The 18,677-nt window shown below is 42.3% G+C and overlaps 1 protein-coding gene across 2 annotated transcripts in view; it reads left to right on the top strand.

Moving 5' to 3' along the window:
* Positions 1–18,677, top strand: part of Cacna2d3 (calcium voltage-gated channel auxiliary subunit alpha2delta 3) — an 807,286-nt gene that overhangs the window by 590,072 nt on the left and 198,537 nt on the right. The window lies entirely within an intron of this gene.

Here is an 18,677-nt window from a genome sequence, read left to right as displayed (position 1 = left end):
TAAACGAGGTAAGACAGGCTAGTGTGTGACTTGGCTCATGGCAATGTCTGACTACACTTGAGTGCCATCACACCAGGATTGAACACTTCATTAAAAGTTCAAGGAATCCAAGATAACAGCGGCTTCCAGAGTAAATATGCAGTCAGAATCTACATTGTTTGGAAATCTTGATGTGCTTGATAGAACACACTTTCTTATTTGCCCATGTTTGAAAGAAAAAAGAAACCTTATTTTAGAAAGAGACTTAACAAGTCAGAAATGGACCTACTTTACCTCACAGGCATTTAGGCGGTTCCTCTGGTCCCTATACAAAAACATTCTTGTAGAAGATTCCTCAAGAGCTGGAGGTGCTATCAACCATGGAATTGTAAAAACAAAGTCCAAACAAACCAAGGCAGACAGCAATAAGAGCAATGTTGCCAGCGTTGTGGGCTCTGCCATTTGCCACGGCACTTAGGTCATCGAGCTCAGTCCTTCGGCTCTCAAAGCGGGACATGCTACCATGATCAGAGAACCCAGTCAAGGAAGCTTCTGGAACTGCTTGCTCAATTCTTCCCCTGTCTCCAGCAGATGGCAGACAGTCCAAAGGCCTTCTTCTGTAGCCCTGACTAGCAGGGAAGAGCTCTGTCTCCTATTCTCAGCATGTTGTCTTGTTTATTTCCCCTGACTAAACTAGTGAAGGTAGTGAAAAGGTTTTGTAGGGTTAGGTTCAAGAAGAACATTGGACTAGAATTCTGTCCAGTGAAGAATGTATTAGAAATGCTAATGGTCGCAAGATTCTGCTGAAGGGACCCTGATATAGCGGCCTCTTGTGAGGTTATGCCAGTGCCTGGCAAACACCCAAGTGGATGCTCACAGCCAACTATTGGATGGAACACAGGGCCCCCAATGGAGGAGCTAGAGAAAGTACTCAAGGAGCTGAAGGGGGCTGCAACCCTGTAGGTGGAACAACAATATGAACTAACCAGCACCCCCTGAGCTCGTGTCTCTAGCTGCATATGTATCAGAAGATGGCCTGATCAGCCATCATTGGGAAGAGAGGCCCCTTGGTCTTGCAAACTTTATATGACCCCAGCACAGGGGAAGGCCAGGGCCAAGAAGTGGGAGTGGATGGGTAGGGGAGCAGGGGTGGGGGAAAGGGGTACAGGGAACTTTTGGGATAACATTTGAAATGTAAATAAAGAAAAAAATAATAATAAAATAAATACCCATTAATAAAAAAAAAGAAAAAGAAAAGAAAAGCTGATGGCCATTGATAGACAAAGGAAGAGGCACCAGCTTGATGGGGGCTCTGAAGAGAGTTTAGACCACAGCACCAGCTATCAGGCAGAATGCCAGGACTCTGAAGAGAGGACTTGGAGTCTGTATGGAAGAATGAGGTCACTTTTTATACCTTTCTGGGGATGGGAGAGATCACAGCACAAGCTAGGCTCTCCGATTCCCAGGCAGGAGGCAGGGAAAGGGGTTAGAAGCAGGTTAGGTGGCCACCAGTATAAACTCACTTCTCCAGGTGAACATCCTTGGCTCAGGGAAGTTTGACTATATTCACACAGAGAGTAGAGTCTCATTAGGAAGGCTCACTATCTGTAAGAGGGGAGGCTTGGTGCAAGGGATTGTGGCCATGTGGCTGCTGGATTCTAACAACACATTCTTAGAGCACATACCTTAAAAACCACATGAGTTCTATTTCAAATGGTTTCATAATTCTCGGGGCAGTTCCTGTAAAACACCCAGCTCTGGAGAAACATTTTGTGTATAAATCTCAGTTATCTGGGCTGCAGGGTTTAGAGGGAGTATCCTATTGATTGGGGTATCCTCGCTATCTAACAGTGTGTCATGATTTCCCCCCTGTTCATTTTCTTCCCTGTCCATAGAGTTATGTCAGTGACTACTTAGACACCCTGGCTGGGAGGAAGAGAGTCTTGTAAGTCTCGGCCTCTTTCAGATGTCCCAGCTCACTGCTGAACCAGTGCTGGTTTTCTTTCCAGGCTTCATCTATCTATGACAGTGGGCCTATTACCGAGCCTCTCTAGGCTCTTAGGGCTCATCATTATTTAGTGAGAATGTCAGACTGCTTTTCAGTTTTGCAACAAGCATGATTTCTCTATCTCTGTCTAGCACAGGGGTAGCTTATATAAGTTAGTTATAGCATATAGAGTTTCGACAAGTATTTCATGCAAGTCCCTGACACTCTAAAGTCAATCAAGGGAGCATTTATGTGCAAGGTGGTGGTCTGGTACCCTGAATGTGTTTTGTGATCTTGACTCAACACTAACAGATAGGCAGAGATGAGAAAAGAATTCAACAGGCACATAGCACCCCAAGGTCCTCATTAGCTACTCTGCCATTATGTGGTATACCCCATATCATTAGAAATGCTCCAAATAGTTAGAAATGGAGACTGGGCCAGGAACACCTAACAAATAAAAGACATTCAGGGTTCATTATTTGAGAGATGTTTTCCAGGTGCCGTTGACATTACTACCCATGGTTTTGCCACCATGGATAAGTTCTTTGCTAATCCAGAAGTTTGGTGTTCTGTTCATGAAGGGAAGCAGACCAGCCACTGTCTTTGGCCCTCTTTTCTGATGAGGTCATGAGCACATGCATTGGACCATATGGTGTCTGTGTTTATACTGAATGTGCCTCCGTATCATCTACAACTTTTTTCTCTATAAATAGTTACGTCTCTGTAAACATGCTTGTTTTAATCTTTTGGCTTGTCTACAACTAAAAATATCCCATTTGAATGCCCTTCTTGTGATTAATGCACTAGACATCAATGGTGGTTGTGTCTGTTATGATTTTCACGATTTCAACATTGACAGTTTTTTAATACGCCTATTCTAGACTATCATAATGGTTTTTCAGAACAGCAACTGGAGAAAATGACATTTGTTTACTTATTTAACCTGTAACTGTTAAGCACCTTCAAACTAATTTTTGGCTTTACACATTTTAACCCTTGACATAGCCTTGGGGTAGCAATAGCTGTTGATAAGCCCAGAGAACTTTGACAATTTCTACAAAATATGTAATCTACAAATTCTTGGAGTATGAATATCTCACTCCTTCTAGCCTGCGTGTCTTTTTCTCACTGGTTGATACTGAACCAGTTTTCCTAGTGGAACTCTGGGGAAAGAGATCTACGTGAACAAGGTTCGCCTTTGGAAACATTTATTTTCTTTTACATAGTATTTTTCTACTTCTGGGGAAAACCAGATGAGAGCTTTTTATAATGGTCACATAATGAAAGCAGCCAAAGCTGTTTCTAAATGCCCATTCAGGCTGTCGGACAGACCACCCTTTCATTCTGCTGAGTTCTGTCTGTAAGAACCACATGGTAGTTCGAGTGGTGTGCTTGATTTAAGGACTGTATCATGACCTTGAGTGTCTAGTCAGATGTGCTTAAACTTGACCATCTGCGTGGTTACCTCGTATAGACACTACTACCTTTGGCCCTTCCTTTATACAGCTTCAGAATTGGTCAAAAAAACATTTCTTGGCAGTTTCCTAGGTGCCCTAACCTTCTGCCTGACAGAATCGTAGTTAATATCCTCCTGAGAATTCTGAGAGGGCATAAGCATTTTTCTCCTACTCATAGTTAAAGCAAATCACATCTCTAATCCCGTTTGGAACAGCGATTGATGCATTCAGGACTGCATAGTATGGCAAAATGATCCCGGTTTAATGGCCCAACCGTGTGTTTTGTTTCCTGTTAGGAATAGCTTAACTTGCCTTCTTGAAAAAACACAGCAGGGTTCAAGCTCTGTTGTTCTGTGCCTGCTGTGATATGCTGCACTGCTTAACTTGTATAAGGGACTGCATAAATTAGCTTCTTAAATGGAGGTCCATTTTGGGTCTTTTTCCCTGGATAAACTGTTTTATTAATCTCCCCACGCACCAAGGTAAATGGAGCCCTGAATCCATTTGCACTTTCTTTGTGTACTTATATTATATTTGAGGGGATAAATGAAAGCACTAATTTATCTAAATGTTTTCTTTTATTGTGTTTCAGGGGAACACTTTTATTCAATTATCTAAGTTAAACCTGCCTATATTCCCCCTTTCCTCCCTCTCTAGCTTCTTTTCTTTCCCTCCCTCTCTCCTTCCCTCCTTCTCCCTCTTCATTCTTTCACTCATCTTGTCTGTGACCCACCTCCTTATTCTGTGCAATTGGCTCTTAGGAATTGCAGGGCATTTGCTTGTCCTTCTGTATCGCCTTTAGGATCTGTACATTGAACTGTTAAATTAATTGTGACAGGACATAGAAAAAAGAAAAGTTTATAGAGATGCTCTTTGGTGGAACTGCAGGTCTGTTGAGTTCAGGGCCCATGGCAGCTGCATGCAAGCTATGCAGATGCAGTAATGGGTATAGTGGCCACATGTTAGCTGCTTACCTTTGGTTCTGGTTTTTTTTTCATTACTTGCTTTTCATGTGGATATTTATCACTTATTTTGTTAATCCTGTTCCTCTCTACATCGTTTGCTATTTTATAGGAACCTAACTCAGTCTGGAAGGATGATGATAGTAGCCCTATGGACTAGTCTATGTTGTAGAATTTTGTTTGTAAGACCAGTAAAGTGGAAATAGAGCAAGTATAGGCAGCTTGTCCTGTAACCTCTGTGATGGATGCCATGGAAGTCTGAGTGGCATTGTGGTACTCAACCATGGTGGTCACTGATATTTTGTTCCTGTAATCAATCTGTGTGTGTCTGTAGTAGCCTATGCATGTAGTCCTGACACTGAAGAAAAAGAGAACTTGCCAAATTTCACATGCAAGTGCATCTTGGTTGATGCCTTTCCAGGGGCCAAGCCCTACCCTGTGATTGATCTGTACTATGAATGCATGGCTTTCAGATTCAACCTGCTTCATCTCCCACTAGGTGCACTTGCAAAAAAAAAAAAAAAAAAAAAAAAAAAGTAAAAACCAGAGTTTTAGCATTTGTACTATTATACATACAAGCATTGCCAATGTCTGTCAAAATATTTCATGCTTGCAAACAATGATCTAGTAATCCCATTTTTTTCAGATTCTAGCTCAAATTGGCCCATAATTTACAATTTTATTTATAATAAAAGAAGTACCAAAACATTCAAAAATAAGAAAATAGCTACAAAGTCATTAAACTTAGAAAGGATGAAATGTTAAGAGCACTGAAAATTAACTTAAAATGAAAGTTTAATAGCAGCTACTTCCTGGTGGTAGGAAAACAAGGATTTATTGTTTCCCCTTAATACATTTATATGTTTTCACTTTGTTGTTGTTGTTGTTGTTGTTGTTGTTGTTGTTTTTGAGACAGGGTTTCTCTGTGTAGCTCTGGTTGTCCTGGAACTCACTCTATAAACCAGGCTGTCCTCAAACTCAGAAATCCATCTGCCTCTGCCTCCCAAGTGCTAGGATTAAAGGTGTGCACCACCACTGCCCGGCATATGTTTTTAATCTTATACAATAAACATCATTTTAATGAAGTTCTAGTTATACTCATGCTCATATACTAATTATTTTACTTTTGGTATATGTATCTGTGTGTGTGTGTGTGTGTGTGGGAGAGAGAGAGAGAGAGAGAGAGAGAGAGACAGAGAGACAGAGAGACAGAGAGACAGAGAGACAGAGACAGAGAGACAGAGAGAGACAGAGAGACAGAGACAGAGACAGAGAGACAGAGAGAGACAGAGAGACAGAGAGACAGAGAGACAGAGAGAGACAGAGAGAAAGAGACAGAGACAGAGAGACAGAGAGAGACAGAGAGAAAGAGAGGCAGAGAGAGAGACAGAGAGAAAAACAGAGAAAGACAGAGAGAGACAGAGAGGGAGAGGCAGGATATAATTCATACAGAGGCCAAAGAAGAATATTCATCGCCTTCTTCTCTTGAGACAGGGTCCTAATGAACCTGGACTGGTTGACCAGTTAGCTTCAAGATGTTCCCGTCTCTGCCCCCTAACACAAGAGTTATAGGTACATATGGCCATGTCCAGCATTTTTCCATGGTGCTGGGGGTTTGAATACAGGTCCTCATGCTTGCAGGACAAGTACTCCTAACCACTGATTCTTCTCCCCAGCTTCTGCAGTACTTAGAATACACTAGCTGGGATAAGAGTGACCGAAGTTAACCTAGCATCCTAGTTTAGCTTTCTCCAGAAGCAAAGGAAAGGGTGGAAATCCCAAACTGAAGTTACAGTGTTTCATGGTAGAGATTGTTAAATTCAGAAGGGTCATAACGGGTTGCCTCCTATGGGGCAATTCTAAAAATACCTGTGTTTGTTAGTAAACTTTATTTCTGGCTGAAAAGAGAAATCGTTCACCAAGACAGTTAACCTAAACGTAGTCCATAGCTGATGCTTAGAGGAGGACTGAGCTGAGCCTCGGGATACTTAGCAGTGATAGGTATATGATGACATTCTTGGGGTCAAGTTCCACCTTGCCTCTGGGTTGGGGGAAGAGTGACTTGGCTGAAAGCTATGAAACTAAAGTTGAGTTTGCTATTCGGAAAATGAATTGATAGGGTAGTTCTTCGTCCTGTGTTCACTGTAAGACAAGTGGATACCCTTGGTGTAGAAGTGGGTACCCTGCCTTGTGCTTCAAGACACATGTTCCCAGCCTAAAAATGTCTTCCCTTGGATCCAGGGCGCTGTATCTTTCTCATTGTCATTGTAGAGTAGGGTGAGGCAATAGCAATCTATAGGACTTTCTATGGTATAAGTACAGTGCTTGCCCAGGGCCCAGCCCCCAAGAGCTCCATTACATTGAAGACATATAGCTGACCTTTGCAGGAGGCATAGCATTATTGATAACTCCAGTTATACCCTACACTATTTATTGTAATGGTGATTATTTTTAAAGATAAGCACTGAGCCGGGCAGTGATGGTGCATGCCTTTAATCCCAGCACTTGGGAGGCAGAGGCAGGCGGATTTCTGAGTTTGAGGCCAGCCTGGTCTACAGAATGAGTTCCAGGACAGCCAGGGCTATACAGAGAAACACTGTCTCGAAAAACCAAAATAAAGAAATAAAGAAATAAATAGATAAATAAATAAACAAATAAATAAATAAAATAAAGATAAGCACTGGGACTAGATAAATATAAATCCAGAGAACAAAGAATCAATTTCAATATCCATAATATTTCAAGATGTCTTTGGTCCCCAACTTAGCCTTTTAAGTGTCTAAGGAAATCAAAGCCTAATTGTGAGAATTCTCACTTATTTAAGAAACGTGAATGTTCTCTATTTACTTATATCAAGCACAGGGATGAAATATGACCATCTAGAGGTGCCAGGTAGCTTCCTCCACTCAAGAAGAGAAATTGCCTTTTCCCTTGAAAGCCAATGAACATCTGAGTATAAAGAATAGTATTTGTCATAGTTGTTTCATTTTAGTTGTGCTTACATCCACATAGAAATGCAGACACCTTTTTCTCCTGTACAGAAAAGAAATAAATGGCGGGGAAAGAAACTAACTTAGTGACTTGGTACAGGGACACCATAGCAGTACCATGACACCAGCAATAGGGCAAGCTCAATGGGACATCTCCCAAAGCCCAGGGTTCTGGCTTTTTGCTTCCAGATGCAATTCCAGGGGTTGTTTTTATGGACTTACATGAAATATTCAACTCAAACAACTGGATTACTGTTTGAAGTCCCTCCTATGTGCTGATAGACTTTAAACTCCCATACCCACCACATAATATGCTAGTTGTGTTTTCTGAAAAAGTGGTTTATGAGTCTATATTTTTTGGTTGGTCAAGTCATGGAAAATGTGCCATTAAAAGGACAACTATATGGACTGTCTTAATGAAATGATTATGAATATATATATATATATATATATATATATATATATATATGAGTGGATTTTTTTCTGACTGCATTAGAGAGAGAATATACAAAGACCATTCTCATATAGAATCAAGTAAAAATCAATACAACCCAGTGATTGGATTGAAAACCATACTTGAAAGTTTACATCCAATCAGTATATATTTACTACCAATTATTTTAATCTGCTTTTATTGGTCCTCATAGAAGAGCATTTTTTATATGACAGATAAACCTAATAAAGTACCCAGTTATTCCAGAGAAAGCACCAACTAATCACTCATAGGAAGTCTTACCTCTACTTCTTTTGGAATGTTTTTTGATATAAAATAAATCTAATTTTCATTGACAGAATTCATTATGCTTTATTACAAATTTTATTACAAATCTGTCAATGGAATCTGGTCATGCTTCATCTGTTCAATCATTTTTCCTGGTTATTTTATTTCCTTCCTGGGCCCCTAGATAACTGATGTATGTAGCACAGTCCCTTGAGAGAAAAAAGATGACTGTGGATGAGACACCATGCAGACACCATGGCAAAAGATTCCACTGAAATGCTTTGGGGAAACCAGGAAGTCATACAATTCCCTAAAGCCACACTGTGAAGTTCAAAAACAAAAGCTAGATGTTTACCCCATCCCAATGAACTCAGAGGATTTGGAAAAAAAAAAAAAAAAACTCAACCAAGTTCGCTGAGGGAAAAATGTTAGGCAAGGACTAATGCCATGCTATGGATTTTCTCTTTCCAGAAATGACTCAAAGACTTGACCCATGTGCTGACTCACACGCTCCTTGCATGGATTGCACACACTTCTGCTTGCCCAGGCTTAGGATGATTAGGTGATTTGCAGGCTGGGTATCACTGAAGCAGCCATCCTTCCATCCCGGCTCCCTTTCTCCATAGCAACCATTTCCCTATTGCGGCCTTCCATCACCCCAAACTCCCTTAACAAGCGTCGTTCATCGTTTACTACCCTATTTGATTCCTGAACACACAATTAGCTCTGAGATCCATGATGTTACTCTTCCTTTTTAAAATGTGCCTCTAAGGGAGAGACTAAGTTCAAATTCACTAGAGTAATGAAAAAGGAACTTACAAGCTTCTCGCTTAACCGGAATGGTTCTTGTGGGGTTAGCCAAATATGGCAGAGGCACAAAACACTATCCTCTGCACTTCCTTGATAATTCTGTTTAATCATTCAAGAACTCTTATGGGCTTTTTCCATTTTAAGGATGATTTACTGGTTGTCTCTTCTGCTCTGTTCTAATCTCCTGAAGGTAAAATATGACATTTTATACCACTAAAAAGGGTTTCTAGGGACAGAATAATTTGTACTTGATCTCTAGAAACATATAGGCTAACTTTCAAACATCTGTTCTGCTGCCTTCTGATTATTTTAGCTCTGTTTTCATCATATGTTGAATGGGCACAGATAATTTACAAGGTGTGTGCCCGGGTTAGATTTAAGACCGCATACATACAAATCATTGCAGTGGGTATGCATGGATAGATGCATAGGTAGGGGAATAAGCTGATGGAGAGAGGGAGGGAGAGAGGCAGGGGTGGAAGAGTGAATAAGCACCCTGGTTCAAGACACTGAAACTGAGTTTGGATGTTGACTCAAGGTCTGTTTGTTTGAAGTCACAGTGTTCAACTGAGCTGGTTCTAAGAGGGGAGTTGTTTTATTTTTATTTTTATTTTTATTTTTTTAATCACCGTGGCATAGGCTGGAGAGCATGCACTATTTGCTTCTAGCTACAACAGCATGTAGGTACCAGCTCTTCACAGCCCTTATTGTCAGGCTACCTACACAGATGGAGGCATGACACACACAGGCCTTAGTTCTATCTTAGTTCTGCTACTAACCACCCATGATTCCTTTCCTCTCTGAGCCTTCTATGTAAAATAAACAAAAGGATGATGCTGGAATAAATTCATTCAAGGACCATATACTGAGCACTTCTTGTATATTAGGCTCCCTGCTAAAAGCTTGGAGAAGAAGGAGACCTTTTTCCCTTTCCTTCTGCCCTCAGAGTTCACAGGCTATACACAATTTCCCGTGTCTCTTCCAGCCGTCGCGTTCAGAGACTTAGCTGTATTAACAGTTTGCACAGATTTGGGCCTAGATGGTATCTTTGGTTGTAGAGTAAATATGATTATCTTTGTAGTGGAGTTTCTGGACATCTGGTTCCCATTTCCACTTAGTTAGGGAAGGTTTTATGGAGGAAGCCACGTTTCAGGGGGTCTTTAAACAAGGGGAAGGTTTTGTCCCTGGGCTCCAAAGCTCCAAATGTTGGCTGTATTTTCAGGCATCTATTTGGGAGGTGTCTAAACCACGTTTGTGAAATTATGAATGTTTGGCCACGACGGGGGGGGGGGGGTCGTTTGTGTGTCAGGCTCATCATGAAACCTGGCCCAGGTCCAGGGCTGTGTGATCATTCCCATTGTCCTCTGGGCACTCTGGAAAGAAGCAGGTCACTCCTAATAAACAAACAAAGCAGTCTCCAAGACAGGGTTCAGATATGCTAATCAGATGTTAATCAGTAGTGTTCTTTTGACCACAGATTTATTTATAGATGTGTTCCCGGTCAAAGACAACATGCTGATGCTATTGAAATGTTTGCTTATAAACTATATTCCCTGCTTAATGGCTTTTATCTTAGAGTCACTGGGAACAAGAGACAGCGTCGGAATTTTACCAAATACTAGCTATTTCCTTGTAAGAGCAGCTCTTGCTTTTTCTTCAAGATGTTTCCAACTCTCATTCAGTATTATCATTCACAAAGTTGTCCTTAAGTTGTTGAAAAGAGAAAGAAAACAAAACAACTTCCGCAATGAAGTTTATAGTAGACACCGCCAAGGTTCAAAGAGGATAGTGTGCTTACTTGTGTTGTTAGGCAACGTAGATTGCAGCAAGGGCTAGCCAGAATTCAGCATCTCCCAAGCAAGCAACAGCGATTCAGTTAAAGAAAATAAAAATAAATAAAAACTAAAAACCCAGAAACCATCTTAGACGAAAGCAAATTAACATTTAAGTATCATTCTTACGGGGTTGAAAGACTATAATTTACCAAGACAATCAAGGGCAGAATGAGAGGAAGCATTGCTCAACGTTTATTTATTTCATATTTACGTCTTATTCTCCCACTTTTGTTTTGCAAGAGCATCTTGCAAAAATGTTGAAAAATGGCTTGTACAACAGAAATCTGAACAGCGTTTGCTGTTCTTGCATGCACCAGAAGAATGACAATTTCTTCAAGGAAGGAAATAACTGCCTTTGCGTGTTCCTTGCCATGAAGATCATTAAACACACTAATAGTCAAGGACGTGTCTAACCTGTACTATGAAACCTGTATTCTGACAGCATTTTCAGCGCAAGTGTCTTACCAAGATTGCTGTAACAGGTTTTTCTCTATCTTTGTGTAAAAAGGGATTTAAACACAGGACGTATGACTTCTTATTGTTTTAAATAATTCGCTTTTAGTTTGGCAGCATCAGGTTTCACCACAAGTCTGTGCTACCAAGCGCTTTTATTTATGCTGTGTTTTCTATAGAGGAGGCTCTAGGGAAAGCTTCCTTGATGGTTAAATAGTCAGTCGTACGGACAAGAACGCAAAAAGAGCACGTGCATGCTCGCCATCCAGATTTAAGACTTGAAATTGTTATCATGTCTATTTCCGAGTTTTATTTATGGATTTGTGCGTTGTTTTTGATGGCATGAAATCTCATGAAAATTGAAGGGCTTGCCGTGGCCAAGCGTTCATCTGTGGGGCATTCTGGCTCTCATTGGCTTCTTTGTCACAGATGTCTTCCTGTGGGAAATCGTGTCTCTTACCAAAAGCCATGAGCACCCAGCCTATCTGCCCCTCCGCTCTTACAACTGCTCTTTCCTCTCCTCTTCCTGATAAAGGGGTGTCCCCATTATTCCTAGCACACACTCCCCAAAACTGCTCTGCCCCTTGGGGGGGGGGGAACCTGGCATTATTCTTCACCTTTACAAATAGCCCTTTGTTAAGTTTCTGCCGATGCCTGCTTGGGTTTCGATCTCTGATTTCTGCTCAGGTTAGTGTCCTGCTTGCTGCTGCAGATGGTCCTGTGTGAGTGTCTGTAGCTACACGGCAGACAGGCATCACTGTTGCACATGTTGAAAGGTGTGGACAAGTAGTTTCACACCACATGTACACTTCTGCTGCTCAGTTTGTTTTTCCAAGTGTTGGGGTTTACCCTGATTCTCATGTGAGATGCTCTTTTAGGATCTGAGAGAGATCACACATGGACTTGCTTTCTGGATCTAGAACACAAATGCCCAGGAAAATTACTTTTTGAGTTCATTATAAATATGTATAGATGGTCTACGGCCACACCACCCTCAGTGTCCCCAATGTCCTCAGAATATGTATATATTCTCATCTCACCATGGGGAGGTGAGGGTCTTTGTGCTCTTCTGCTAATAAAACAAATGACTCCCTCCCCTTCCCATTTCCAAGTGGCTTTTTAGATTGCCGAGAAAAACGTTCATTAATCAACGTTTAAGTATGCAGTTCACAGAGAGCATGTCAAAACTGGCCTCTATTCAACAGTCAGAATGTGGAAATCAAATATTATGAGAGCGAAGCCTGAGTTAGGCAGTGTTGGCATCAAACGAGCTGCCTGCTCCTGTCTCCTGAGGAGAGAGGGCATGGCTGCCTGGTCCTGTCTCCCGAGGAGAGAGGGCATGGCTGCCTGGCCCTGTCTCTGTGAGGAGCATGGCTGCATTGCTTTCATTGTCACCCATGAATGGACTTCCATGCCTTGCCCAATGGAAGGCCACCTGTGTCTTCACCAGGGCCATGTCTACACTGAACGTGTCTGCAGTATGGCTGTGTTCCTACAAGGTGCCTCCCCTGAGATCCCGCTTCGGTAGTATTGAAGACAGTTGTGTCATCGTGTTGTGTAACAGAAAGTAGTGAGGGCATATTTGGGGTCAGTGACAGGTGACTGACATACTGAGGCTCTTTTTTTTGTTTAAGGATTTAAATGGGGGAGGTCCAGGCTGTTTATCTGTGAAGAATTTCAACATAACTGCACCACCTGCTTCTGTCCCCCAACTCCCCTTTGTTCAACCCATTTCTCTGTTCTTCTTGGGCTCTAACTTAGATAGGAGTCATTTTAGTGACCTTTGGGAACTTTCTTAGTAGGGTAAAATGGAGAACATGGGGCACATATGTTTTCGCCCTGTCTACAATCCCCCTCATTATGTACCGCCCAGAGCCTGGCCTCTGGGAACCCCTAAGTACTCTGATTTCAGGGGTCCAAGGAGAGAACATGAGAAAGATAACTTGCCTCATGCACAAACTGCATTTGAGAAGGTGGGTTTTAAAGGGCTTGGATTGTTCTGGGCTCCCTGGTTGCATTCCCAGACTCCACACCAATAAATAATCTGTCATTTTCCATTCAAAATGCCTCACTTGGTATTTAAAGGTGCACACAGCTGTGTTTTTCTACCTCTTAGTACTATTCCTTTCCTGTCAAGGCGAATGTTTTTGACAGAACTAATAGTTAATGCAGCTTATGCTTCAACTAGGTAGCTATTAAATAACACCGGCTGCCTTTTAGATGTGTTTTTACTGGAAAACCTCATACTTCGCAAATGGCTTTTTATCTCCTAGGGCAGTGTGCCTGCAATTCATACACTCTACCACTAGATGGCAACAGTGTTCTTTTTACAGACTGCTGTGCGTGGTTAATTGTAGTTGTTGAAAGAAAACAGGGAAACATGGCTTCATGCCCCTGTATAAAATATCTATGTATGGTAGTGTTATAGATTTATACCATGCATTCTGTTAATCTAGTCAATGTGTTGATCAACTTCAATAAGCAAAGCAGAGGAATGGAGAAGCGAACTATAGAAGAAAGGGTATATTGAAGGAGAATAAATGAATTAGCCTTTGCCCTTGGCCAAGAGCCAGTCTTCCAGTAGAGTTCGCCATTTCGCACAGCCCTTCCTTTCAGTTTCAGCCTCCAGGACTGAGCAGATCTGGCAGAAGACTCTGCTGAACCCACCTGGCAGTCCTCAAATGTGCTGCCAAGCAGGCTGCTCTTAACTCGCTCCAATGCCCAGCTCACCTCCTCCCTTGGGCTGGGCATTACCTCCAGGGCATCTAGCTGCAGGAGAAAGAGAGTGTCCTGACACTGGCCTGAGCAGCTCCCTCAGAATGGAGATTTTTAAATGGCAAGGCAATCAAATGCCCTTCAAAAGCCAGAGGCTGGTCTGCAGCCTGCACTGTCCCTGTCCCTGTGGAGGGCCACAGTCACCTCACCAGCCCCAAGCCTGCCCTTTGGCTCTGCCTGGGCTTGTGCCTTTGTTCTGGTTGGGCAAAGGAGACTTTCAAGATGGCAGCTTCTTACTGATGATCTCAAAGCAGCCAAGCTTTTAGTCATTATGAAGATTTTTTCATAAAATCTTAAGGGTAACATACCTGTCATAAAACACAGTCCCTAGGGATGAAGGCATCTAGAGGCTGTCCCCACCCCCTTGACATTCCAATTTGCTCCCTTTAGCCCTCCCCCTGCCTGAATCTCCCAGGCCCACTCTTCCCTCTTTTCTCTCATCTATTCCCTCTCCTTTCTCTCTGTTCTCTCCTCTCTCCTTCCTTCCTCTTCCCCTCCTTTCCATCTCCCTCCCCTTTCCCCCCTTGCCCCCTCTCCCTTCCCTCTCTTTTTTTTCTTTCTCCTTTTTTTTTTTTTTGTCTAACTTACTATCTGTGGTGGGGGGCCATGAGCACCACACTTAGGTTCTTATAACCACCCGACGGAGAGACAATCTTTCCCCAAGCTTGAGATATAACAAAAAGACAAAACATCCCAGGGAATACAGATCAAATCATATGTCCAATTGATGAGCCAATTTTACAGCCTAGGTGGTGTATGCATGTGTATGTGTGTATGTATGTATGTGCCTAAGAAACCTTCCAGCAGGTCACCTCATCGTATGTGCTAGGTGAGAGGCATCGGCTGCTACAGAAACCCTATGGTTGGAAAGGGAGAAGAGAAGTTATCTAAGGGAGCGGTTGATGTCTTCTGGAAGAAAAGGATGGTTTTAAGCTTCTGCCTTGGTACTATAGCATGTATCAATAATTTAGAAGGGAAGTGGAGGGAAGCAAACTGCTTTCTGCTTATTATGCCAGTGTTCAGGAGACATTTCTCACTGGCATTTTTCATGTGACTGGTTTCAATAAGTACAAGATGGACACTTGGACCCAAGATGCACTGGAAGAAGACAGTCTCTTTGCTCGCTACAGGAGGCCAGCATGCCAGCCCCTACCAGACCTCCTCCATCGGTCCCATTGGTTTTTCTGTCTCTGTAAGCACACCCGGGGTTCCTTGGAGGAAACAGCCCAGTCTTGTGCTTAGTTATCTTCACAGCACATGGCAGAGGACTCTGCATACAGCCGAGGCTTAAGGGAAGTTCTGAAGGCAAACAATGCATAGCAATGAGCAGGCGGGCAGTGAACTGGGGATCTGGTGGTATGATGCTGTTGGGACCACACCCTCAACACTGACCACATTCCTGTCTGGTGCCACCCATGGAAACAGATGAAACACCAGGAGTAGAGGCCTGGCATGGCTGCCCAGAGCTTGCACACGAGTCTGAATGTACATTCATAGTCACACACACACACATTGTTAGCTTGGGAAGCTGACAGGAAGCCGTCGATCTGTTGAGCAAGTTTGTATTTTATGAGCCAGATGTTCAGCATTATTACCCATCATTTCCTTTGATTCCTGAACGGCCCCCTTTATGTAGCATAGGAAATGAAGGGTATGGAATGATACACACTTATCCTACAGCACACTGAGAAATTCTGGGGCTGTTCAAAGCTTGGACAAGTGTAACTGGGCAGTAGGTCACTTTAGGATTCTCACTTGGACTTAAGTTAATGGGATTATGCTGAGATGGACCATGGCGACCTCCATCTCTTACTTCCACCTCTCGGGAAATGGATGTAGATTCTGTATCTGCCTTTTTCTTGGAAGCCTTAAGTATGAGTCCTAAGCACTGATTTTGCCTCCGCAACAGCTACAAGGTTGTGATGGCTGCATCATTTCTTCTTAGAGGTCTCGATAAAAGCTTCTCGTCATGGGTTGCTATTTCCTGTGACAGGAGTCCAGGCAGCCTTTTGATCCTGAGGAGCTTGTGGCGCAGACAAACTTTCTGATTGATTTTTCTCCTCCATGAAATGTTTCAGATGCAAAAGGCCAAACTGGGGAGGCTGGGGCTGATGGAGGGGCAGGACTCTGTCTGGGATCCTGCTAGTGCTGGTGGCTACGATGAGCTGGGTTACAGAGGAAGTCTGCAACTTGGAGTTCTGGCCAAGCCAGTCTGTAAAGTGGGCTACAGTTCTTAGCAGAAGAGTGCACAAGATTATGGTCCCTCATGTGAACTCTGCCCCCTGGACTTACTGGGTTTCTTTTGTTTACCTAGAGCTGGTAACAAATGAGTGGCTTTAGTACTGATGCAATAGTGTAAGGAGGTTTCTGTTTTGTTTTGTTCTGTTTTGTGCTTTGTTTGGTTGGTTGGTTGGTTTGGGGTTCTTTTCTTTTTTCTTTTCTTTTCTTTTCTTTTCTTTTCTTTTCTTTTCTTTTCTTTTCTTTTCTTTTCTTTTCTTTTTGCCCTGAGTGACACTGGCTCTATATTCTGGCTTAACATTTGGAAGTCCCTTTCTCCCCCGATCTTGCCTTTGTGCCAGGGCAATTACTAATTATTTATAACTAACTCTTACTGGTCACAGGGGAAAAGCTTCATTGCTTATTACTGCCAATGCCATGTTTTGGTTTCATCGTGATCCATGTTGGCATTGCCTGGAATTTTGATCTGAGTTACAAAGGTGGAAGGTGGCCAGGGTTATGGATCAGCTCAAATAAGCGTTGCTGTACAGCAGTGAGGTTTAATCAAGGAGTTTTGAAATGAGATGTCTAATGCTAAGAGGGCTGTTTACTTCCACTGGTTCTGCTGTTGAGCCGCCAATGGCCGCCACGCTATGCTAAGTATTTTTAGCAGAAGTTGAAATACGTTCCCATAAACAATTACTGTGTTCCATATACTGGCTGACTTGATTCTTTGCACAACAAGAGCTGTCAATGTTGTCTTGAGTTAATGCAGTTTGGTTATTAATATTAGAAAATAATTTGTTTACTTATTCTCATGCCCTGCAAGTTACCTGGGTGACATGTTTATTCATCAGCAGTCTCAGAAGAGACAGAACAATGAAAGAACCTATATAGAGAAAGTATGTGTATAATACACTGTGTGTGTACATAAGCACATAAAGACATCCTATGTGTGTATGCATATGGGCGTATAAATATGCACTTACATGCTTATATGTGGAGAAAGATTTGTATTAAAGCATGTAAGTGTGGACTCTAATAAATATGGATCTGTAAAGTAGATTGGTGGCCTGGAAATCTCAGGAAGGGTTGCCGTTTCAATGTTGCGCTCAAAGGCAAATGAAGGCAGAATCCCTTCTTCCTTAAAGGCTGCGTCTTTTCTTTGAAGACCTTCAATTGACTGGATGAAGCCCACCCAGACTGTGGAGGGCCATCCGCTCTTTTCAGAGTCTGCCCATGTAAATCTGGTTAGAGCGGTAAAGGGATCTTCCTCACCACCATCCAGAATAGTGGTTGATCAAACAAGTGGACAGATGCCACAGTCAGCCCCTAAGATGCCACAGGTTTTCTGGTCCTTAAAGGCCATAACATTCTTGTCTCACTTTCATGGGGGACCCAGTTTCACTTCAAAGTAGATGCAAGTCTAACAAATTCTCTCTAGTTCTGTTGGGAAAATGTCCTAACATTCAACAGCTTTTCTTTTGTCCTCACAATTGTCACTAGGGGTAAGGTGGGGAAAATCTCCCTGTAACAATCAATGCTCCCTGACTTTTATTCTTCACGTGTACTGAACTTTTAAAATAAGGGTTTCTATTTGGAAAGTCTAGGATGGTCCCTGAAGTGTTGCATTTAGAGCAAGAACTGAAGTGCTGTTGTCTCAAGGGTCACATTGTAAGTAGTGAGCTCTATAGGAACCCCAATAATATGCATGATACGTATGATCCTAAGTGAACAGGGGAGCAGGGCTTTGATGGTGCAGACCTGTAATCTTGGCACTGAGCTAAGAAAGCGATCATGAGTTCAAGTACAGCTTGAGCTGTGTAAGATCCTTTCTCAAAAAAATAAATCCAACGTTATAAAAGATGAGCTAAGCTAAGTTCAGTGAGATTAGGTCATCTGTATAGCTGTCAATCACTTAGATTCTAACATCCTCTCCTTGGGCAGCCTCTTCCTACGGAAGAAGTTCTATGGGAATGCGCCTAATTATTCCATAGAACTAGCGCCATGGAAAAGTGACATATATACATATATATATATATATATATATATATATATATATATATATAGAGAGAGAGAGAGAGAGAGAGAGATGTAGACTGAAGTTGGTGGATTCCTTAGCTCAGAGCAATCCATAGTGGCTGTTCAAGGGAGATGCAAAACAGAAAGGATTTCTCTCCTGTTGGCCTTTCCCAACATACCTGTCAGCAGTGCTAAACCAATGCTTGCTCTCTTTTATTGTTTAATTCTGCCATGTACTTGCTGTGTGACCTCAGGGGCAGAGAAAGGACTCCAGCATCCTTTGAGAGACTCTATGTCAGAGTACCATGCTGGGCACTGCTACATCTGATCTTTATGGTAATGTAATTAGCATAATTTCAATGAGTCCTGGAAGGCCTAGCTAGTGCAGCTAAGAAACTTGAAGCTGAGAGTGAGAGTCAAGGGTATTTTTGTTTTAAACCAATCCCTACTACTGTGTTCAGAGACT

This window comes from Mus pahari, chromosome 8 (assembly GCF_900095145.1).
Source record: "Mus pahari chromosome 8, PAHARI_EIJ_v1.1, whole genome shotgun sequence".
NCBI lineage: Eukaryota > Metazoa > Chordata > Mammalia > Rodentia > Muridae > Mus > Mus pahari.
The sequence above is the reverse complement of the archived record's forward strand: the minus strand, read 5'-3'. Positions and strand labels throughout refer to the sequence as shown.